Genomic DNA, 26,618 nt, shown 5'->3' with positions numbered 1-26,618 from the left:
TATTCTAATTCCAGAAAATGTTTTTCTTTATTATTTCTAAAATTTTAAAATTTAGTTTAATTATTTATAATTTATTTTAATTAATTATTTATGGATTTAATTAATTGAGTAATTTAATTAATTAATTTATACTTAAATAAAATGTAATTATTTATAATTAACCCAAATAATGATTTAAAAATGAATTTGTGCTTTTAAAAATTATATAAAGGTATTTAAAATTCAGTTAATATTATTATTAATTAAATTATTCTTATTTTATTCATAATAAATAGACCGTTCGTCCGTTTAATACGACACGAATTCATCTACACTCAGAAAAATATTCTGATTCTATTAAAATACTTTCGAGACATAAAATCTTTTGTTTTGAAAAGTCTCTTGATTTTGTAAACATTTCCGAGTCGCGTAAATATTGGAAAATTGTATTTCGACTCTATTTATATTTTAAATACATCGATTCGAATGTTTTGACGAACTAAATAATATGTTATATGAATTATGTGATATGTACCTTATGTGTTTACGTGTTATGTGAATAATGAGTCCAAGTGTTTTTTAAACGTTATCTGATTAAAATATTATCCTTATCTAATATTATCGGGTGAGTAGACGATCAGGATAAACGTATAATAGACAATTATATATTGTCGGTTAATTGAAATAGTATATTTTATGATAGATACACATAGTTTGAGGCATTCAAGGACAGTCAAAGAGATTTAAAAGTAAAGCTTGTTTTATGAAAAACATGACACGAGTTGATACAGAGATAAGATAAATGTTTTACATTTCGCTGCAATTACTCTGAGTTATGCAAGTACCTATTTGTTCTTATTCCTTATTATGAATTGTGATCTCTTAAGCAAATACTTTTGTTCCGGGTTATTTGTGTTAGGTCCCGAATTATCGTAGAAGGGGGGGTTTGAATACGATAATCACTAAATTAAAAAATTCTTTCGAATCTTTTGCGAATATAAAATTCAGTGCTCGGTTAGTGGTTTCGTGTTCTTGAGGAGAATAGTGTTTGGAACAATAAACTGAGGAACACAAGATATTCGGGGAAATATATATTCGTATATAAATCCGCGAGGGGTGTATCCACACTCCGGTAAATAAATTAACCGGCTACAATCTAAGAACAATAAAGTTCCTAGTTTCTACAAAGATTTATAAATCAAATCCTATAAAATGATATAGCTTTTGTTTGTACTAGGATTTAATTACCGAGTAACGTTTATAATGCCCGTAAGAATGTACAAGAGTTAAACCAGGCATTATAACGTTACTCCGATGAGAAGTTAAACGGATAAACAAAAAGCTTGAGCTTCTCTGTAAAGTCTTTTCTTCTATTCTTCACCTCTTTTGGGAGAGAATATGAACAGAACAAATTCAATCTGAAGTGCTTAATACTTCTGCTTCTCTGTGTAGACTTTATAATCAATAATGTGTGGCTGAGGAGAGAGAGAGAGATCAGGGAATATTCTTGTAACCTGTGACGTTGAATTACAACCTGCGACTAATTAAATCATTAACATGTGACTACTGAATTTGCAGTACTAAGTGGCGACCAGGTTTATTAACTTGTGACTAAGAATAAGTACAAAACTTATACTTAGTTACTTATTCTTGATTTCACAACCTGCGACCAGCAAGTTGTTTTCTTTTATTTTCTTTTTCTTGTTTTTCTTTTTCCTTTTTTGATTTTCTTTTCTTTTTTCTTTTCTATTCTTTTTTTCTTTTCTTTTCTTTTTCCCTTTTTCTTTTTATTTACCTTTTCTTTTCTTTTTCCTTTTTTTCTTTTCTTTTTCTTTAAGTTTAAACTGTAACTAAATTAATTTATAAAATAAACTTAGATATAATTTATATAAATAAACAAATTTAGATTTATAAAATAAACTTATTTAAAGTTTATAAAATAAATCATTTTAAGTTTATTAAATAAATTATATTCAAGTCCATTAAATATATTTATTTAATTTAACAATTAAACTTTGAGCTTCGCCAATCCCTTGAGCCGCTTAGTTGTATACCCTGTGCACCTCTTCTCGTACTTTAACAGATAAACGTTCAATCCAAGTATGTTCCTCAACTTAACAATTCTTCTAAAAATAATACCAAGATTCCTTTCACGAGCTGTTGACTCCTAGTGCAACTGGTCTGGTTCACAAACGACTAACCCCGATTCAGGTCTTCGTATTACAGACTTGATTCCATTGTTAGCTTGCAACAACTTTTTCGCTTCAGACACTGACTGTCAATAAACAACTGTACTTTCATTGGAATCCTTTCTGGTACTTTAGACAACGTCTTCTTTGCTACTACAATCTTGAATACTTCATTCATTATTCTTCACCAACATTTGAACATATAAATGAACTCCCGTCAGTGAGTATAACTTCAAGACTGCAGCTGTCTTCTTTAACCTTTGTCTATACCCTGTCTTCAATTCTTCAGATTCATATGCTTCATACACTGTCTATCTTCAACCAATGCCAATACACTGAAATCTTCTGGTAGCACCTATACACCGAATCTTCAACATTTCTGAAACCTTGAAAGTCTTTAACCTTTATTCTTCACTGAGAGATGAACATATTAATGAGCATCTTTCATTGACCTGTAAACAGACTTCAAGCTTTTTTCTAATCTTTTGATTCTTTATATTTTCCTTGTCTTCATTTCTTCTTGATTTCTTGTGTAGACGTAGTATTATTAACCTATCATGTGCTAGTGTTGTTCTCGTGTTGAGTTATCACGTAATTGTTCATACTGCTACGCAGTCTCACCAACAATTTGTGAACCCTGAATCGTGATGTTTGAAACCAAAAATAATTTTCATCAAAATACTCTACGGACTGGATAGTTACGATGAGGGCCAGAGATAGCTAGACCCTTTATTTAAGGAGGCCAGAAATGGGCATGGGTACCTTGATATAACGTGGGTCTACAGATGGGCATAGGTCCGTACTATACATGACTGATCAGTAGGTTATAGTATTGTGTTAATTCTAGTGTCCAGTCTAATTTATTGTTGATCGCCATTGATGCCATTCCTTCTTGGAAAGTTTATGATTACAAAACCGAACAAGAATTGATTCATGAAATGAATCAGGGAACAGTTCGTTGATTTTTGATTTATAATTAACGGCTAATGAAGACTGATGGTTTATTCTCTCAACTGTTTTAATAAATAAAGATGTTTTTAAAATCATTTAAATATTGGTTCCAAGAGTATTTTGATATGATACCTGGACACCTATTATGATACTTGCTGGGCATTTTTGGATCACTCTTGCTTTGTGAATTCTTATTTCTTTCATGATCAATGAGGATAAAAGTGAATAGCCCTTAATAGATAGAAAAATTGGAGAGATCCCGACTGAAGGAATTTGGAGATGTCAGAGTGAATAAGATGAGGAAGTTAGTAAAGAGGTAATAAAATTTTATTTAGTTGTTATAAATTTTAGAAGGTTAGATTCTTATTTCATACCATAACTTGTAAACGATCCGAAATTGAAGGATCATCTATATATTTATTTTAATATACATGTTTATATTATTTGAAGTTGTTTGGTGACACCCAATCCTGACCCCGGATTTAGGGATGTTACAAGTTGGTATCAAAGTAACAGGTTATTGGTCCCTGAAATAAGAATAGATAGAAGTTAAAATAAGATTAGCAGGTTGGAAAAGATAAGGAAGACCCGAAGTAAACTCATGTTGGGTTTGAGTTAAGATTATCGGATATAACATTAATTCTTAAGATAAGATGTTGTTAAGATAGGTGTGAGGCGAATATATTGACGATATAGATATATTGAGTACCTAGATCCTGTAGTTATGAGGATTCGATGGCTCGACCGATATTGGGTGAACTACCCTGATTTCTATATGGTTTAAAAATAGATGTGATATTGATTCTTTCAAGAATTTGCAAGAGAGGGGATAAAGGAGTTCTGGTATGTTCTAGTTTAGGATCGCGTAGTGGGAAATAACTATTAGTCTTTAACCAAGCGAGTCAATCGGAGAGTCAGAGCTGCCAGTTTTAGAGGTGCAATTAACGGTTGATGAAGCTAAGGCCCTTAAATTTGAAAATCCCAATATTGATTGTGATTCTGAAGATGAAGCTGAAGTCAACACAAGCAACATAATGGATGAAGAGTAAACTGAATAAGTGAATCATGAGAATGGAAGCTCTTCTCAAACACCTAAATTTGATAGCACAAACTCAAGGGGAGAAAGAGGAAAAAGTTTGCAAGTCATGTCAATGATGAATAAGATGCAGAGAACTCGAGTCAACAAACTCACACCAGGAAATGGGATAGGAGTCACATAGGGGAAGCAATTATTGGTGATCCAAATCTTGGAGTGAGGACTAGAAGTGCAACTGCAAATGATTGTCTACATGCATGCTGTCTGTCACAAGTTGAGCGTAAGAAAACTGAGGAGCCCTACTTGATCCTGATTGGATATCTGATATGCAAGAGGAACTAAATCAGTTTGAAAAAAATAAAGTTTGGAAGTTGGTTGCTGCAACAAAGAACAGAAGTGTAATTGGAACAAAGTGGGTGTTTAGAAACAAAATGGATGAAAATGGGATTGTGACCAAAAATAAAGCAAGGTTAGTTGCAAAAGGCTACTCACAAGAAAAATGAATTGATTATGATGAAATTTTTGCTCCAGTTGCAAGACTTGAAGTAATAAGAATCTTTCTTGCATTTTCTGCACATTTAAACTTTAAGGTGTATCAAATGGATGTAAAGAGTGCATTCCTAAATGGTGAGTTGGAAGAAGAAGTTAATGTGCAACAACCATCTGGCTTTGAAGATCCTGAATTTCCAGATTTTATCTACCAACTTCTAAAGGCTCTTTATAGATTAAAGCAAGCACCTAGGTTTTTCTTTTCTTTTCTTTTTCTCCTTTTCTTTTTGTTTTTCTTTTCTTTTCTTTTTCCTTTTTTGATTTCCTTTTCTTTTTCTTTAAGTTTAAATTGTAACTAAATTAATTTATAATATATACTTAAATATAACTTATATAAATAAACTAATTTAGATTTATAAAATAAACATATTTAAAGTTTATAAAATAAATCATTTTAAGTTTATTAAATAAATTATATTAAAGTCCATTAAATATATTTCATAAATTTAACAATTAAACTTTGAGCTTCGCCAATCCCTTGAGCCGTTTAGCTGTATACCCTACGCACCTCTTCTCGTACTTTAATAGATAAACGTTCAATCCAAGTACGTTCCTCAACTTAACAATTCTTCTAAAAATAATACCCAGATTCCTTTCATGAGTTGTTGATGCCTAGTACAACTGGTCTGGTTCACAGATGACTAACCCCGATTCAGGTCTTCGTATTATAGACTTGATTCCATTGTTAAGCTTGCAACAACTTTATCGCTTCCGACACTGACTGTCAATAAACAACTGTACTTTCACTGGAATCCTTTTTGGTATTTTAGACAACGTCTTAATTGTTACTACAATCTTGAACATATAAATGAACTCCTATCGGTTAGTATAACTTCAAGACCGCAGCTTTCTTCTTTAATCTTTCTCTATACCTTGTATTCAATTCTTCAGATTCCTATGCTTCATACACTGTCTATCTTCAACCAATGCCAATACACTGAAATCTTCTGGTAGCACTTATACACTGAATCTTCAATATTTCTAAAACCTTGAAAGTCTTTAACTTTTATTCTTCACTGAGGCATGAACATATTAATGAGCTTCTTTCAATGACCTGTAAACAGACTTCAGGCTTTCTTCTAATCTTTTGATTCTTTGTATTTGCCTTGTCTTCATTTCTTCTTGATTTCTTGTTTAGACGTAGTATTATTAACCTAACCTGTTCTAGTGTTGTTCTCGTATTGAGTTATCACCAAATTGTTCATACAGCTACGCAGTCTCACCAACAATCTCCCCCTATTTGATTGTTAAACCTAACAAACAAATTAAATAGAGAGAATAACTCAACTAACAACTAGAAAAGTAAAGTACCGAGACTTGTAAATAATGCTACTGGTTTTCTGGATCAAATACTGCATTTCCAAATTTCTTGAGTAATTGAAATGAAAGATGCTTGTTCCTCTAACACTGAACTGGTCTTCAAGTAGTTTCATCTTCATTTCCTTGGTTCTTCAAATCTCTGCCTGATAATATTTCTCAGTCTTCAAGTAATCATCAACAGCTTCTTTTATATAACCATATTTCCTGTTGAGAAGCGCATATCTCTCGTGCTTCTCCCCTATGAGAATCAACTGCTTAAAGGAGATCACCTTCTTCTACCACCTCTCCCGTACAATAGGATCAGCAGATAAGAACTAATGGTACTCCCCTTTGGAAAAGAGCTTCTCCCCTTATGAAGAATAGTGATGAACCAAACCACTTCTTCTGATTACTAGGCAATCACCTTGTGTTTTACCACCTCTCCCGTACAATAGGATCCGTAGTTACAAACAATAATGGTGTGGTGTAGTGTACATGTGCTTTACCTTTTTCCACCTACCGGTTATTTCTCCCCCTTAGTTGAGGAATCCTCCAAACTATTATATAAGCTTTTAACTCCCCCTTAGAGAAGGAATGTATGATGTTATCTGAAGGAGTTCTCATATTTTACTTGGTTGGAAAAGAAATAACAAGACATTGTTTGATCAACCATGACCCTTTAAATGTTGCAAGAATGACTTCACCGTTGATCATCATGTTCACCAATATACCCAACTTCTTATACCTCCCAACTGTGAGGTCACCAATTGTTACCAATTGTTAGCTCTCAACTTGTTAGGTCTCGAAGTATTCTAATCCAATATGTAAATGTTAGGTTCTAAGAGTTAGGTTCTAATCATCAACAAATTCGAGACCCGAAGTATCAAGAACCATGTTTAGGGATAGGGAATGGGATATGGTGTTTCTCTTTCTTCCTCACTGTGAGTGTGTGATTCTGTTTCATGTACCTCACAAGTGTTTCACTCTTCTCTCCACTCGTATTTACACTCATTCTCAGAAGTATATCACTCCTCTCATAGATCCAAAGTCCAGCTGTACCTGCGAGGAAAATCACTTTAGCCATCCTTAAGAAGGTCGTAGGTGGTGCAATGGGAGTTCACAAATCCCCATCCTTGTTAGACTCGTCACATGAATCTGAGTCATAATCTACAAGTTGCTAGTTTCCTTTTTAGGGTTCCATATTTGAACTCTGGGAAGACAAATAATGATCCAATGAATTTAGCATAAAGATCAAAGTATCCTCCTAATGTTTATGAAGACATTTCGTTGTGACTCATCAGGTAAATCTGAATCACTGTCAACAAGTTTACGATCTGCACCTATGTCAGATCCACTATCCGTAGATGCATCCAGGGGATTTAAGCCTGTGGAGGTAGACACTGACCACTGACATATGGCTATTGGATCAGTATCCGCTCCTAACACCTGTAAAGGCAATTGGTCCAGTAAAGAACCTTGAACAATCGAATCTGACCTTAAAATGGTCAAAACTCTTATTTCCGTCAACTCATCCTTTGTGTGTAACATATCCTTTTGTATCAAGAATTGTTTATGTTTGAGGTGGTGACACTATATCTGATACCCTGATTGACAGGCGAATTTCAATAGATGCACCTTGTTGAGAGGATGAATCTAGTAACTGTTTTGTGCCTTTTCAGCCATTACATCTTTTTGAGAAGATGTATGGGGGCTAGCAGTTGTCTTAGTTTTGATACTACTCAACTTTGTAGGAGACAGAGCTGTTGGGTTGACTTCAGAACCTTCCTTATGTGGCGCACTAAGGCTCTTTCTCCCTCACGCTCACTCATACTTCATTTTAGGGGTAAGAGAGTGTTGGTTGGTTCAGTTTCTGTGTTTGTCTTTACAGTCTGGGATAGAATTTGTGGGTTTTCAACCTCATGACTATCAAATGAAAGAAGTCCATTGGAGGCTAAACCTGTATCACTGAACATATGGAAATATGGAGATAAAATGCACTTAAAATCTATGAATGAAAATTATGCATTTAATCTTTAGAGAGAAATGATGTACAATAGTGATTTCAAAAGAGTTTAATGAAATAAGCAATCACCATTGTAAAAAGAAGTTTGCTTTTTCTCTTAAAACTGTTCGAGTGCACAAGTCTATTTTTATGCCTAAAAAGATAAATGATTTGATAAGACACAGACTGATGACCTAACAGTATTAAGAAGAGAAATAAAGATTTTGTCTTTCAATATAAATGAGTTTTTGTAAAAGCATTGATCACTTAGGGTAAAGCCTAAGAAATTCTCATTCATATCAAAAGCTCCATAATCAGTCTTTATAAAATTATACTCAACAACATTGTTTTGTTGATAGATAATCTTAATAAGAATGACTATGCTGCTAATTTCAAATTACAGTAAATCTTACAGATATAGCAACTCATATAAATTCACTAGAACTTAAAATCTCATAATTATCTGCAACAAAATATTAACAATATATCATTGACTGATACATGTCAAGTACTTTAGATACTAATAATTATGTTGCACCTTACTTTAATATAATGTAAATCATGAAACTGATTTGATATGGAATTGTCTAACATCATAATTCAAATATATTATAATAAGATATCAATGAATTAAATACCAATTATCTATCAAATAGACATTAGAATTCAATTTCATATACTATACAATTGTTAACTCCTAAAACTGTAATATCTCAAACAATATTGGTTTGATAAATAAAGCAACATTAACCAACATTGTCTTGATTGCAATCTTAGAAAAACATTCTAAGTTCCATATACTTTTATCCATTGAGTATGGCATTTGTTATCAAAGTGTTTAGGAATTTGCAAGTATAAAAATTATTCTATGTGGACAATATATGGTTACTTCTAATAAAGCATAATCCACATTGACCATAGTTGTACTTAAGAAAGATTTTTACACATTTTATATTAGTATATTACACTTTTTATATTAGTATAAGTGACTGAGGATAAACATTGATTGTTTAGAGGAGTTCTAAGTAATGTCACAAATACTAATACTTCATAATTAGTTTATAGTTAAACTCTTAACTAAGTATCATTGACTGATATAAGTCAAAAATTAGCACACAACTAATCATGCTACAATCATGATTTTGATTTCAGTGAATTCTTGAGATGTAACATTGTTAAATTCACTAGAACCAAAATATCATAATTATTCCATAACACATAAGTTACAATCAATATACTAAATATCAATTGTTGAAAGATTTAGTTATAATCAATCATGCTGGTTATTTATTTTAAGTTAGTTTGAATTATGGAGCAAATAAAATTATTGAATTGCTTCAATTTCTATAATCCAATTTACCCAAAATAAATATTAAATAAATAAATACTAAATATCTATGAGTTAGATACTAGCACTTAAATATTTATAATTATCCTTGAATAATCACCAACAAGATATATGACTTATATACATGGCAATCATTCTCCGGATAATTGGTAATTTTAAGAAATACTTTCTAAGCATATAAAATATTGAGAGTTTTATACATATAACTTAGAAAATACTTCAACTTCCAATATTAATGATTTTAGAAATAAGCATTGATTAATTAGAACAAAAATTCTAAATAATATCACTAATACTAAAAGTATCACAATTATTCGTACATGATATAAATAACTATGTTGCATATTATTTTAATATAATTTAAATTAAGAGACTAATATGGAATATAATTGTCTACCATCATAATTTTAATCAATTAAAATAATATTCAAACTTAATGCTACAATACTTAATTACCACAAATATATATGACATTGTAATCATGATAATCAAGATAGTAGCACTAAGTACGAGGTACTAGATTACTGATAAATTCACAAGTCCTTTAAATATTAAAGATTTAATATTTGTGAAGTTATATTAAGAATTCCTTATAAAAGGGATTTCCATCTAATATGCAATGAATGATATCCCACACTTACAAACCAATCTTGAAATATTAATTTTATCAAGTGATTTAGTAAATGTTTCTGCAAGTGACTCTTTGACTAAAACACATGCTCTCTAAAGTAATGATACCTGTTGTGAATGTGCCTTGTCATAGAGTGTTCACAGAGTTGTTGGATTTGAGGTTGTTTCTTATCATAAAAAGAAATCAATCTTCTTCCACGAAGTTGACAACTTCCCGAAATGCATCTCCTGTCACTTAGGTTGACAGTTTCAGAGATGCTTATCATGTCTTTCTTACAACCTGCGTAATCTATATCTACACAGACAAACATGCTAAGCACAATATCTTTAGGGTACTTTACTCCAAGAGTTAGTAGTCCCTTAAGATATCTAATAATCTTGTTAATAGCTATAAGATTGGATTCTCTAGGATCCACTTGGAATCTTGCACTTTGGCATCTTGAGAACATTATATATTGTCTATTAGTGTTATGGATAAAAAACTAATATATATAATTGCTTTATTTATTACTAAGGTACGGGAGCTCAAGGCCTTTAATGGCTGCTCTCGTGTTTCGTAGCTTAACTCTGCATTTACGAGATGCCTACGTATCACTGTGAATTAGAGAATCAAGCCAAATAACGTAGTTCTGATTTGTGGGGTGAGACCCCTTATATAGATGTGGGAGTCCTTGAATTGGACTTGGTATAGGAGACTTGGTGGTCAAGTCTCTGAATTAGGATAGACTTAGGAGTCCTAGGGAGTAGGAAGCTGATTCCTTATCCCATGAGGTTCCTTGGAGGCCAATCTACAAGGATTTATATCCCCACTAGGACTTATCTTAATAGCTGTTTTTCTCCCTTATTTTTTCTCCCTTATTTATTAATTATGAAATTAATAAATAATCAGGGTTTTTGGGCCTTCTTTGTTCCATCAGGCCTAAACTGGTCCATCAGGCCTGATCAACATGTTAACCTTTCTGGTCTGAATGTCATACATCTTCTTATGGGGCCTTGCAGCCCAAAATGTAATATTTAATTATGTAATTAGGATTTATTTATCCCTATCATTTGCCCCCCAACTTTTGGGAAACCGTATAAGATTTCGCGAAAGTTAAGTTCATTTATTCCCTTACAGGGTTTCATTTTTTGTGTAAAGTGTGGAGCGACCTACACGTTTACAATGATTTTTCCTTTTATTCAGGAATTATCTTAATTTCCAGGAATTTTTCCCTTAATTCCAGGATTTTTCCCTAATTTTCCAAGATTTATCCTTAATTTTATGGATTTTTCCCTAATTTATGAAAATACCAACATTTTTCAGAAAATATTTTAAGGAATTTCCTTATTTTTCTGGAATTTTCCTCAATTTTCTGGCTTAAAATCGATCAGGATGTATACAAAATCGATCAGGATTTCTGATCAATTTCGATCAGGATCTCGATCGAACTAGCTCAGAAAGTAACACTCTGGTTGATTGGATCTTCGACCACGATCTATGCAGAATCGATCAGAACTCCGGATCGATTTCGATCAGGATTCTGATCGAACTAGCCTTCAAAGTAACATTCTAGTCGGTTGAACCTTCGACCAGGATCTGGGCAGAATCGACCAGGATTCCTGATCGATTTCGATCAGGATCCTAATCGAACTAGGTGGCTTTCTAGCGTTTTGATCGAATGAAGTATCGATCTGGATTCCGTTTTGTGTCGATCAGGACTCTGATCGAATTCAATGGATTTCTTCCCTTTTGTTCGAATGATATATCGATCTGGATCCTCTTTTGTGTCAATCAGGACTCTGATCAAACTTAGTGAACTTCTTTCCTTTTGTTCGAATGAGATATCGATCAGGATCTTTTTTTGTGTCGATCAGGACTCTGATCGAACTCAATGGATTTCTTCCCTTTTTTTCGAATGAAATATCGATCAGGATTTTCTTCTTTGTCGATCAGGACTCTGATCGAACCATCTTAAAATTCTGGTCGATTTTCGACCCTTCATTTTCCATGGGAGCTTCTAGATTATTCCTGATACTTCTTGTAGATGGGCTTTTTTAGGTTGGGCCTGGCTACATGGGCCTAAAAACGCCTCATATTCCGAGCTTTTCGCTTATATAAGTGTAGTGTGAAGTGAGAATCCTCACTTCACTTCACATTTCTCATACTTTCTCTCACAATTCTCTCTAGAGTTCTCCCTTTGAGAAAGCGATTTCCGGCGACCTCAGCCACCACAGCTCCACCTTTCTCAAGTTTTTCTGGGTTTCGAGCATTCAACCGAAGCATATCAATGGTGGATCGTGACTTGGCTCATTTGCAGAAGATGAATGTTTCTAAGAGAGGTACAAACATTCAAATTCAACCTCCGTATACTTCCCTAATTGATATGATTAACTCTAGAGGTGATGAATATCCCTCTCTATCTGAGTTAGATTCGTGTAACCATGGTAACACCTTTCATGAGTTAGATGGTAGAATCGAGTCCATGAACACCCTGTACAGACTTCCACCCCACCTTAGGATTACTCCAGCCACCCCTGGGGATAGGACATGTAACTGGGAGGGGGATACCTTGTTTATTTATCGAGGAGCCCTGACCGCGGGACTTAGGTTCCCATTCCATGAATTTATTCCTCGCTTACTCGCTGATGTACAAATCAACCCTTGTCAACTCCCTCCTAACGCTTGGAGGAACATTATCTATTTTATGGTCCTTTGTCTTAGAAACAATTTTCCTCTTTCCGTAGCTTTCTTTAGGAAAGTTTTCCAATTCTATAATAGCTCCATGAGTCAACCGGGTTGGGTTTTAATTCATCAACGGCCCAAAATCCCCCATATCTTTGATAGTAATTCCATAGTTGAGAGCAACCCCAAATGGAGGGATGAGTTCGTTAGGCTGACCTGGGCCGGGGGTGATTGGGCCACACTCTTCCGTAGGCCCTTTTGCAAAGTGTCAGATGGGAGTCCAGGTAGCATCAGGTTATCTGATGAGGAGGAGGTGGCCTATCAAGCCTTAATTTAAGATGATGGGAAAACAGACACCTGGACCCTCTTAGAGGAGTTTTCCTTGAAGAAAGTTGGTATCTCTCAGGCCAGTGATAAGGGTAAATTTATAACTGGATAGCTATTTTTCCTTCCCTTTAACTGTAACATTTTATCTCCTGCAATTTAATATTTCTTCTATCTTTTTCTTCCAGCTTGCGAGGCCATCAATAATGTCAACAGTCCCAAGGAAGGGGAGTCTGGCCGCCAGAAGAGGGCCAAGCTAAACAGGGACCCCAAGAGCAAGCCCGACGGTCATACTTTCCTTAAGCCCCATGTCTCGGTGGTCGAGCTGGGGGACGATGTGGATCCTCCACTTAAGGCACATTCCTTCAGGCTTAACTGGGGCTTCAGGAGGAGCGATACGGTGGTTGGATCCACCAAACATGCTAAGGATTGGTCGTACCATTCCATCACTCCCCACGATTTTACTGACATTGTTACGGGGAGTGATATCGAGACTATTGAGCTTCTGGGTTCTCAAGCCCAAGCTGCGGTAACTTTCTTTTTTCTTTTTTCTTTGAATTCCAACTTTCTCGTATTTCAACGAACTTGTGTTAACTCATATTTCTTTGCAGAGTAACACCTACTTCCAGGCGGCCCTCCATCAGGCTAGGTCCTGGAAGGGTAACTCTGATGGGTTTGAGAAGGAGATGAAGAAATGGGAGGAGAGAGCCAAGGTCTTGGAGAAGAAGCTGGACACGAAGAAGCAGGAGCTGCCTAAGGCTCATTCCGAGCTGGTGAAACTTAGGAGTGATAAGGATAAGCTCATTGATGACTACATGGATTCTGACAAGTTTAAGAATCTCATGGAGATTCATGATGAGGGTCTTTATTCCCTACAGTTTACTCAGGGATGGGATGCGGCCGTAAAGGCGGTTTCTGAGAGGCATCCGGGCTTAGTCGACCCTAAGGACTTTATAAGTCCTGAGCAGGCTGAGACGGAGGACAGCATAGATGCCCTCTTCAACTCCCCTCAGCCAGATGATCGCATCTTGGATCCTAACACTGCTTCTCCTCCCGCTTCTCATGCGAAGGATGCTGAAGGTGCTGATAAGGAGCAAGAGAATGAAGGCTCCTGCATGGAGGAGTAGTTTTTTCATTTTGTAATTTTATCCTTAACTTATGTCTTGACTTTTGTTTGTGTCAAAACTTATTACCCTCCGGGTTTATTTTATATGCTACTTTCCTTATTCGCATCTTTCTCCTTTATCTTTCTGATACTTTAATATGCATTCAAACTTGAACTAATTGGCCACACAAGTACTATCACAACTCAAACATCCATAGGTTGAAATAATTTCAAACTCTTCAATTTGAAGTCTGGTTTTTCAAAACCTTACATAATATGGGTTCGACCCTTAATAATAATAACTTGACAATGTAAATTCTACTGGAATATAAAATCCTATGCAAGCAAAGCTTCAAGGTGCTTTTCAACCTACTTGTCATCCAGACAAGTGAAAATCGTATTCAATTGCCCTACACATAGTAAACCTTCAGGTTTTGTGCATGCCAAGTTCTTGGGACTTCAAAACCATCCATTGTCTCCAGCTTGTAGGTTCCTCTACCTTGAACGCTCTTGACTTTGTACGGCCCTTCCCAATTCGGGGCAAGCTTCCCTTTCTGTCCTACCCCAGAAGCTTCTATCTTCCTCAAGACTAGGTCACCTTATTTAAAGAACCTTTCTTTAACCCTTAGGTTGTAGTAGTATGAAGCCTTCTTCTGATACTCTACTATCTTTGTATGTGCCCCATCTCGCACTTCATCGATTAAGTCCAGAGCCAACCTTTGTCCTTCCTCATTTTCCTCAACATTGAAAGCCTGAATCCTTGGAGAAGAATGTGATATCTCCACGGGAACAACTGCTTCTGCCCCATATGCCAACATGAAGGGGGTTGCTCCAGTAGTGACTCTACAGGTAGTCCTATAGGCCCATAATATTGGAAGTATCTCATCCACCCAATTATTTTTTGATTTCTCGATCCTCTTCTTTAGTCCATCCAAGATTATTCGATTTGCTACCTCCGCTTGCCCATTGGCTTGCGGGTGAGCCACAGAGGTGAACCGTAACTCAATTTCATTTTCTTCACAATACTTCTTAAATTCCTCGTTGTTAAACTGCGTTCCATTGTCGGTGACTAGGATACGGGGAATTCCATACCAGCACATAATATTTTCCCACGGGAATTGTGCAACCTGCTTAGTTGTGATCTTGGCCAAAGGTTTGGCTTCAATCCATTTTGTGAAATAATCAATGGCTACAATCAGGAACTTTCTTTGTGCCGTGGCCATGGGGAAAGGCCCTAGAATATCCATCCCCCACATAGCAAAGGGAATAGGCGAGTTGATAGAGGTCAGCATCTCGGGGGGTTGTCTAACAACTGGTGCATGCTTCTGACAGCGATCACACTTCTTCACATATTTTTTGGCATCAACCATCATTTCTGGCCAATAGAAGCCTAAACGGGTTATCTTATGAGCCAAGGCCCTGCCCCCAAGTGTTGCCCACAAATACCTTCATGCACTTCCTCAAGAGCCAAGCGTGCCTCATCGGGCCTTAGACACCTCAAGTAAGGAACCACGAAAGATCTTTTATACAGAATCCCATCTATCAAAGAGTACCTTAGTGCTCGAACAGTTAACTTCCGTGCTTCAGTTGCATCGCTTGGCAACCAACCGGTTTGAGTGTGAGCCTTGATGGGATCAATCCATGACGTCCCCAGGCCTATGGGAGCCACAAGCTTAACATCTATGCTTCGTGTCTTCCAAACACGGAAGTACACACTTCCTGAACTTTCTTCTATCTCAGATGTAGCAAACTTTGATAACGCATCTGCCTTAGCATTTTCTTCCCTTGGAATGTGTTCAACATGGCATTCATTAAATTGGGTCATCACAGCCCTTACTAGGCGGACATACTTAGTCATCGTATCATCCCTTGCCTCAAATTCTCCCTTTATATGGGATATGATTAGTTTCGAGTCTCCACGAACCTTTAAGTTTTTGACTCTAAGTGTCCCAGCTAGGCCAAGGCCAGCTATCAGGGCTTCATATTCTGCCTCATTGTTTGTGGTTGGGAAGTCTAGCTTCATAGCATACTCAATTAAAAACCCATCAGGGCTTTGCAATACCAATCATGCTCCACTGGAGTTTGTTTTTGATGCTCTATCAAAATAGAGAACCCAATACTCTTTCTCCTTATCATCCTTCTCTCTGTCCCCATTATCGACTCCCTTATCTTGCGGTATGGTATCTTCCTGCCCCTCGACTTCTTGGTTGGGTATGGTACATTCCACCACGAAGTCAGCTAGCGCCTGGACTTTTATTGCCGTTCGCGGCTTATACTTGAGATCGAACTCTCCCAGCTCTATTGCCCACTTAATCAATCTCCCACTTGCCTTAGGACTGTGAATGATATTTCTCAGTGGCTGATTTGTTAGCACCTCAATCTGATGAGCCTGAAAGTAAGGACGCAGTTTTCTCGAAGCCATTACCAAGGCTAGAGCAAATTTCTCAATAGTTGAATAATTCAATTCAGCACCATGCAGAATTTTGCTGACATAATATACGGGTTTCTGGACTTTCAGCTCCTCCTTAACCAACACCGCGCTCAAGGCGCTCTCTGAAATAGCCAAGTACAAGAATAAAACTTCATTCAAAGATGGTTTGGCCAACAACGGGGCCTGAGCCATATATTTCTTTAACTCTTCGAATGCCTTCTGGTTTTCCTCATTCCATACAAAGTCCTTGATGTTCTTTAGTGACTTGAAGAATGACATGCACTTGTCTCCTGACTTGGAGATGAATCGTCCTAGTGCAGCAACCTTTCCTGTGAGCTTCTGAACATCCTTGACGGTTTTTGGTGGTTCCATGTCTAGGATTGCCTTTATTTTGTCGGGGTTAGCCTCTATCCCCCTCTTGGAGACCATCAATCCCAAAAAATTTACAGATCCTACTCCGAAAGCACATTTTGTAGGGTTTAACATCATCTTATGGTACCTCAGAACCTCAAAAGCTTCCCTCAAATGGGTTATATGATCATTCTTTGCTAGACTCTTGACTAACATGTCATCAACATAGACTTCCATAGTCTTACCAATAAGGTCCTTAAAAAATTTATTTACCAACCTTTGATAGGTGGCTCCTGCATTCTTAAGACCAAATGCCATAACAAGATAACAATAAACACCAAAGTCAGTGATGAATGATACCTTTGGAATGTCATCCTTATGCATTTTGATCTGGTTGTATCCGCTAAATCCATCCATGAAACTCAGCATCTCATGCCCAGCAGTGGCATCAATCAAAGTATCAATCCTTGGCAACGGAAAACAGTCTTTAGGGCATGCATCATTCAGATCAGTGAAGTCTATACACATCCTCTACTTTCTATTAGCCTTCTTCACCATTACAGGGTTTGCTAACAACTCCGGAAATTGAATCTCCTCAATAAAACCAGCCTCTAAGAGCTTTTCTACTTCCTGTTTTATAGCCTCTTATCTTTCCGGGGCAAAATTTCTTTTCTTTTATTTCACTGTCTTCCGGCTTGGATCCACGTTTAACTTGTGAGTAATCAGCTCCGGGTCTATGCCTGGCATATCAGCTGCTGACCACGCAAACACATCACTATTTTCTTGAAAAAATTTCACCAACTTCCCTCTAAGGGGCTCCTCTAATGTGGCTCCAATGAAAGTCATCCTCTCAGGATTCTCGGGGTCTAAAGGAAGCGAAACCAAGTCTTCTGCTGGCTTTCCTCTCTTTTCGTCATTTTCTCGGACATCCATATCTTCAATAGGAAGAACCTGCCCCCCGACTCCATCTGCCCTCAAAGAGGCCACATAACAGCTTCTAGCCATTTTTTGATCTCCTCTCTCTTCTCCAATCCCGTTCCGGGTGGGAAACTTCATGACTGAATGGTAGGAAGAAGGGATTGCCTTGAAGGCATGTATCCCTGTTCTTCCCATGATAGCATTATAGGTTGAACTAGCCTTTACTACCACAAAATCCAACATCTGCGTTGCTTGCCTTGGTTCCGTACCTATGATGGTTGGCAACTTGATTATCCCTTCTACAGGACATTCTACTCCAGCAAATCCATATATCGGCATGTCGGTTGGTGTCAACTGGGAGTCGTTATATCCCATCCTTAGAAAGGTGTCGTAGAGCAAGATATCCACAGAAGCACCATTATCCACAAGGACCCTCTTAACCGAGCTATTTCCTATTATCGGTGTTATGACCAGCGGGTCGTCATGAGGAAACTTTACACCCTTGTTGTGAATATGTTGAATACTTGATGATTACCTAAACAAAACATCTAAGTAGATTTTACTTAGTGAAATAATGTAGCACTTGACGGATAAGAATTATAGTCCTGACGGATAACTCATTATAGTCCCGACGGATGATTAACTTATTATCCATCGAGTGAGTAGCTTATGTAATAATAAGTTTGTAGCACAGTGTTGTATGCACCTTTGTATAGAATCTGTAGTAGCATATAAGTCATGTTGACTTTAACTAGATATGCAGAATAGGTTGATCAACTGTACATAAGCAATGTCTTGTAATTCTGTATAAGTGAATTGAAGTCAAGTGCCAAAATAGCTACCAACGGATGCTTAACAAAGCTTCGACGGATGATCAAATGACTATCAACGGATGTTTAACATAGCAGTCGATGGATGATCAATTAAGTCATCGACGGATGATCTGAAAGTCGACAGATGATTATATCAAGATTCAAACATCAGTTGAACAGTGAAAGCTGACACACAGCCGTTGAGTTGGATACAAGTACACTGTGGAAGCTCATTAACTGGGTAATAGAGGACGAAAAGCAGCAAAGATCAAGACTGTTAGATTTTATATTTGTTCAGTACTTTTGACTTTGTAATCTTGGTATTATATAAACCAAGAGAGTAGCAAATAAAAAAAACAGAGAGAGCTAAGAAACAACAACAGAGAAATCTTTGTAATCACTATCTTTAGCATTTCCTGTGTTCTTAGCAGTTCTATTTGTGTAAGCAGCTGTGGGCATTTCTGCACACAGAGTCCTCTCGATATATTAAATATATCTCTGGTGGAATTGTTTAAATCCACCAGAAAGTTTTTAAAGACTCTTGTTTTTAATTACTTATGTTTTGATTCATTCAAGTTTACATTCCGCATTGTGCTAATCAAAACAAATATATCCATAATCGAGTTGAACATTTTTATTTTAAGAAAAAGGTTCAAGAATTCCATTCAACCCCCCTTCTGCAATTCTTGCTATATTGTTAAGGGACTAACAGTTGGTATCAGAGCAGGCTCTTAATTAACAAAGAGTTTAAAGATCAAAACAATTCAGCAAGATGAACAAGAAAGATGTTGGAGTCAAGATTCCTTTTCTTGATAAAGATAATTACCATCATTGGAAGGTAAAGATGCATCTTCATATGCTTTCTCAAGATGAGGCCTATGTAGACTGCATAGAAAGAGGCACTCATGTTCTAATGAGAGCTACAATAGGAAATGAACCATCTGTTCCAAAGCCAAGGCATGAATGGTCTGATCCTGATATTGAACAAGTCAGGAAAGATAAAAAGGCCATGAACATTCTGTTCAATGGTGTTGATGCAGACATGTTTGATAACATCATCAACTGCAAGACTGCCAAGGAAGTTTGGGACACAATACAGATAATCTGTGATGGTACTGAGCAAGTAAGAGAAAATAAAATGTAGCTCCTGATTCAGCAATATGAGCATTTTCACAATGAAAAAAGTGAGTCACTCACTGACATTTTTAGTAGATTCCAAAAGCTACTAAATGCTCTTAAATTGCATGAAAGAGTCTATCAGACTAAAGACTCCAATCTGAAATTTCTCAGATCTCTTCCAAAGGAATGGAAACCAATGACAGTCTCATTGAGAAACTCACAAGATTATAAGGAGTTTACTTTGGAGAGACTGTATGGCATTCTGAAGACCTATGAGCTTGAGATAGAGCAGGATGAAAGAATGGAGAGAGGAAAGAAGAAAGGAGGATCCATTGCACTAGTGGCTGAACTGGAAAAGGAGAAGGAAGTGAAGATGGAAGCTGTGGAATCAACTTCAAAGGCCTGTGAAAGCAAGGGTAAAGGGCTAGCTGCAGAAAGTAAAGATTCATTGAGCCAAGATGACATGGAGGACATTGATGAGCACCTAGCATTCCTTTCAAGAAGATTTGCCAAGCTCAAGTTCAAGAAGAACTTTGGAGCTGCCAAGCCAAATAGAAACATGGTGGATAAATCAAAATTCAAGTGTTTCAAATGTGGCTTGGCAGGGCATTTTGCAAATGAGTGTAGAAAGTCAGATTCCAGTAAGAAAAGATTTGAGTTTGTGGATTATAAGCAAAAATACTTTGATCTACTCAAACAGAAGGAAAGGGCTTTTATTATACAAGAGAATGACTGGGCAGCTGATGGTTTGGATGAAGATGAGGATGTCAGCTATGTCAATCTAGCCCTTATGGCCAAGTCTGATGAAACAGAGACAAGTTCCTCAAGTAATCAGGTAATCACTACAAACCTTGCACATTTATCTAAAGCTGAGTGTAATGATGCAATAAATGACATGTCTACAGAATTGTATCATTTGCGTGTTACACTTAAGTCCCTCACTAAAGAAAATGCTAAAATCAAAGAAAACAACTTGTTTTTGAGTGAGAGGAATAATGTGCTTGAGTCTCAGTTTGTTGAGTTTGAGAAACTAAAAATTGAGTGTAGAATTGCTAAGGAGGAATTAACTGAGTCCTTGAAAAAGGAAGAAATTTTAAAGAAGCAGCTCGATCGTGAACAGGAGGTGATTAAAGCATGGAAAACATCCAGAGATGTTCATGCTCAAATCACCAAGGTTCAAGGTATTGAGTCTTTTTGTGATGAAGCCTGGAAAAAGAATAAGGAGAAACTAGAACCTATTTTAGTAGATGGATTGATGACAGATGTAGACTAGACGGATGATGAGATATATCCGTCGGATAACAAGAAGTGTTATCCGTCGAATGATAAAAATCCTCATCCGTCGGCTGTGAGCAAACCCATTAGCAAAGCCAAATTAACCAAGCTAAATGAAAAGTATGGGTCTGTTTCCAAGAACTTTGTTTCAGGAGAGTCAAGTCAAGCCAAGAAAGGGAAGAAGGCTAATGTTGGTCACATGACTGTCAAACAGTTAAGTGACAGACTTGAGAAAATAGAGGTAAAAACAGAGACTAAAAGGAAAAACAATAGAAATGGTTAGGGATTAACAAACATAATAACTACAAACCTGACAAATATGCTCCTAGAAAAATCTGTGTCAAATGTGGTAGTGTAAATCATTTGTCTGTTAATTGCAAATCTACCATGCCTACTCCCATGTCTGTTCAGCCTCAATTCTCTAACATGAATGCCATGCCTCCCATGCCTGTTAATGCTATGCCTACACAGAACATGAATGCATAGTTTGCTAATATGCTATTTGCATCTAATCCATATTATGCTGCATATAATATGCCTCAAATTCCATTTAGCATGCCTTACTGGAATAACATGTTTGCACCAAGCATGCCATTTCCTGTTAGCCATAACATGCATGATAATTCTGTTGCATCTAGTGGTTTCAAAGGCCCAACCCAAATGACTAAGGAAGAATCTGAAATTCCTAAGTCAAATGAGTTAAGACCTAAGAAACAGAAGAAGAAAGCTAACAAGGCAGGACCCAAGGAAACTTGGGTACCAAAATCAACTTGATTTGATTTTGATGTGTGTAGGGAAATAGAAGGAATCTTTGGTACTTGGATAGTGGTTGTTCAAGACACATGACTGGTGATTCTACCCTGCTCACAGAGTTTGAAGAGAGAGCTGGCCCAAGTATCACTTTTGGAGATGACAGCAAAGGTTATAATGTGGGATATGGCTTGATTTCAAAGGACAATGTCATCATTGAAGAGGTTGCCTTAGTGGATGGTCTCAAACACAATCTGTTGAGTATCAGCCAGCTTTGTGATAAAGGCAACTCAGTAACCTTCAACAAAGAAACCTGTGTTGTGATTAATAATCTAAACAACAAAGTGGTTCTCACTGGTGTGAGAAGAGGAAATGTGTACCTTGCTGACTTCAACTCAACTAAAGCAGAATCTGTAACTTGTCTTCTCAGTAAAGCAAGTCAAGATGAAAGTTGGCTATGGCACAAGAAACTATCTCATTTGAACTTCAAGACCATGAATGAGCTGGTAAAGAAAGAGCTAGTTAGAGGCATTCCTATGGTGGAGTTTACAAAGGATGGACTGTGTGATGCCTGCCAAAAAGGGAAGCAGATTAAAGCACCATTCAGGAAGAAACTTGATTCAGCAATTGAAGAGCCTCTACAACTACTTCACATGGATATGTTTGGACCAGTCAATATATTGTCAATCTCAAAGAAAAGATTTTTCCTAGTAATTGTAGATAATTTCTCAAAGTTCTCTTGGACCTATTTCCTAAAGTCCAAAGATGAGGCTAGTGAAATCATCATCAATCACATAAGGCAAGTTAACAATCATCCTGATTTCAAAGTTAGAAGAATCAGGAGTGATAATGGAACTGAGTTCAAGAACTATGTCATGAGAGCATTTTGTGAGGAAAATGGAATCTTGCATGAGTTTTTAGCAGCAAGGACTCCACAACAGAATGGAGTAGTGGAAAGAAATAATAGATCTCTTATTGAAGCTGCAAGGACAATGCTTGAAGAATCAAAACTACCAACATACTTCTGGGCTGAAGCTGTAAACACTGCATGCTACACTCAGAACATCTCTCTGATTAATCAAGCAAGATGCATGACACCTTATCAATTGTTCAAGAACAAGAAGCCAACTCTGAACTTTCTTCATGTTTTTGGCTGTAAATGCTATATTCTGAGAAATCAAACTGATCAAAATGGGAAGTTTGATGCTAAAGCAGATGAAGGAATTTTTGTTGGATATGCTGTTGGTAAAGCATATAGAGTCTAAAATCTAAGAACCAACATTGTTGTTGAATCTATACATGTTGTGTTTGATGATAAAAAGATTGAAGGACTAAAAGATGGAGATTACCATGAGAGCCTCAAATTCGACAATGTTGAGATGGTCAGTGATGAAAGTGATGATGAGAGTGATCAAGAAACAGTGTCTAAGGATAATGCAGACAAATCTACCACAAATGAAGCACAAAACTCAACATCCGTCGAGTTACATAACGCTTCATCCGTCGGAAGGCAATCTGTATTATCCGTCGGAAGATAACCTGCCTCATCCATCGGTACTCAAAATTCACCATCCGTCGGGTTATCAAAAGGAGCAGGAAGTCAAGGCAGATCACCCATAGAAAGCACCCCAATCTCAAATCAAAGATCCACAAACTCAGGGGGAGTTTCTAGCAATCAAAACTCAATCACACATCAAGACAACATTGAGGTCTCTTCATCTAGGTCTAATCTACCTCAACCAAGAAAATGGACAAAAGATCACCCCTTTGAACTGATTATTGGTGATGTTTCTTCCAGAGTTCAAACCAGGAGAGCAACTCAAGAAGAATGTCTATACAGCAGCTTCCTGTCTAAGGAAGAACCAAAGAAGGTAGAAGAAGCCTTGTTAGATCCTGATTGGATTGTAGCTATGCAGGAGGAGCTAAACCAATTTGAAAGGAATAAAGTATGGAAGCTGGTACCCAAGCCTACAGGAAAGAATCCAATAGACACCAAATGGGTATTCAGAAACAAGATGGATGAAAATGGCATAGTAGTAAGGAACAAAGCAAGATTGGTTGCTAAAGGCTATTATCAGCAAGAAGGAATAGATTTTGATGAAACATTTGCTCCTGTTACAAGACTTGAAGCCATCAGAATCTTCTTAGCCTATGCAGCCCATGCCAATTTCAAGGTCTATCAAATGGATGTCAAAAGTGCCTTTCTGAATGGAGATTTGGAGGAAGAAGTGTATGTAAGTCAACCTCCTGGCTTTGAAGATCCAAATTTCCCAGAGTATGTCTATTATCTACTGAAAGCACTTTATGGACTGAAGCAAGAACCTAGAGCCTGGTATGACACTTTATCAAAGTTCCTTTTGGAAAATCACTTCACAAGAGGTACTGTAGATAAAACTTTATTTTTCAGAAATGTGAATGGCTCTAGCATACTTGTTCAAATTTATATAGATGATATTATTTTTGGCTCTACAGATGAGAAACTTTGTAAAAAGTTTGCCAAACTGATGCAAAGCAAGTACGAAATGAGTATGATGGGAGAACTAACTTACTTTCTTGGTTTACAAGTTAAGCAAGTTAGTGATGGAATATTCATTAGTCAAACTAAATATATTTTTGATCTTTTAAAGAAGTTTGATCTAATGGATTGCACATCTGCAAAAACTCCCGTGGCCACTGCAACTAAGCTTGAACTAAACACTACTGAAAAGTCTGTGGATATTTCAAGTTATAGAGGCATGGTTGGCTCACTTCTGTACTTAACAGCTAGTAGGCCAGATATAATGTTTGCTACATGTTTGTGTGCTAGATTTCAGGCTGATCCTAGAGAGTCTCATTTGATAGCTATTAAGAGAATTTTCAGATATCTCAAAGGAACACTAAACCTTGGCATTTGGTATCCTAGAGATTCTGGTTTTGATCTAACTGGTTATTCAGATGCAGATTATGCAGGTTGCAGAATTGATAGAAAAAGCACAACAGGAACCTGTCAATTTTTAGGAGACAAGCTTGTGTCCTGGTTCAGTAAAAAGCAAAATTCAGTTTCTACTTCTACAGCTGAAGCTGAATATATTGCTGCTGGCAGTTGCTGTGCACATATTTTATGGATGAAAAATCAATTGCTAGACTATGGTCAATTGCTAGACTATGGTTTGCAAGTTGAAAGGATTCCTATTTTCTGTGACAACACAAGTGCAATTGCCATCACTGAAAATCCAGTGCAACATTCAAGGACAAAGCATATAGACATCAAGTACCATTTCATAAGGGAACATGTAATGAATGTTACTGTAGAGTTATATTTTGTTCCAAGTGAGAAGCAACTTGCAGATATTTTTACCAAACCACTGGATGAATCCACCTTTTCTAGGTTGGTAAGTGAGTTAGGTATGCTTAATTACTCTTGAATTTATCTGAATTATTTTGCAAGTTGAAAGGTAGCCAGAAATTTAACTGATTTTTAGTCTTGGATGAAAATTTTGGCTAAGTCAAAATTTGCATCTCGACGGATGACCATTATCCATCGAGTTGAGTCATCCGTCGATATACAAATTGTAAATAAAAATCAATTACTTTTATGGAGTATTTTAAAGCTCGACGGATATCAACTTATCCTCATCCGTCGAAGTGTCTAAATCTTAACCGTTAATTCCCTGAACATTATCCATCGAGTATACTTACAGTTTGTAAGCATTACACGACGGATAATGGGTAGAATTTTTACAGTTTATTTTAAAACGGCTATTTTAGACAATTTCTATTGGGTAATTTACTTCTCTTTATAATTTTTATCAGTTGATTTTGAGAAAAGTATAAAAGCTTATTTCATTCTAATCATTTTCTTTTATCATTCTCAAATTCAAGTGTGTGACTTCATTCTCTCTCAAGCAAAAATTCTCTTTCTCTTCAAGCTTTTCTTCTCTAATAAGGGCACCCGTAGTTAAGATCATGTCACAGACTGGGTTCATCTATGAGAAGAACAACTTCACTGCCTTGGTCAATAAGGGGATTCAGCAATCTGAAGACTATCATAAGATGATGGACTTCGTGCACAACTGCAAGTTAAGTTTTGCCATGCTGGAATCACCCACAATTTATTGTGAAGTTGTTGAGGAGATGTGGACAACAGCAATCTACAACTCTACTGACAAAACCATCACTCTAACCATCAAAGGTAATGATTTCTGTATCAATAGTGATGTAATAAAAGCATGTTTCAAGATTCCTGATGATAATGTAACTGCACCACACACTGACACTGATATTGTCAATATGCTCAATTCCATTCACTATGCACTTCCTACTGCAAAACTAAGTGAAATTAGAAGACTAGGTCTTAGGAAGGAATGGAGTTACTTGTGTGATGTAGTAACTAAAGTCTTTTCTGGAAAAATCAGTAATTTTGATTCTGTGAACATTTCCATGCTTAACATGCTATACATGCTAGTTACAGACAAATATTACAATTTCAGTGACCTTGTTGTGTATGAGTTAGGTTTTAAACTAGGTGACTTAGCCAAAAGAGGAAAGAATATTTACTATACTAGATTTTTTATGCTTTTGGCTAACCATCTTTGTCAAGAGATTGAACTTGAGAACCCAAACAACAAATTAGCTTGTTGGGTTCAAGAGAGGAGAATCATTGAAGACTTGAACAGAGCCAACCATCACAAGGATGTGCCAATGTTCTATTTTCCTGTAATGCTGACACCTCAGGTAAGTGAGGTAAGTTCATCCAGACCCTCAACTATTCCAATCTCTTCTATTTCTTTGACTTCAGGCATAGCTATGGCATCTGTGACAATGACCAAACAGTTGCCTACCAAAGCTGCCAAAACAACTGCAATTTCTAAATCCAAATCAAAGAAAACCCCCTCTGGTATCTCTCAAA

This window comes from Apium graveolens, chromosome 2 (assembly GCF_009905375.1).
Source record: "Apium graveolens cultivar Ventura chromosome 2, ASM990537v1, whole genome shotgun sequence".
NCBI classification, from domain to species: Eukaryota; Viridiplantae; Streptophyta; class Magnoliopsida; order Apiales; family Apiaceae; genus Apium; species Apium graveolens.
The sequence above is the reverse complement of the archived record's forward strand: the minus strand, read 5'-3'. Positions refer to the sequence as shown.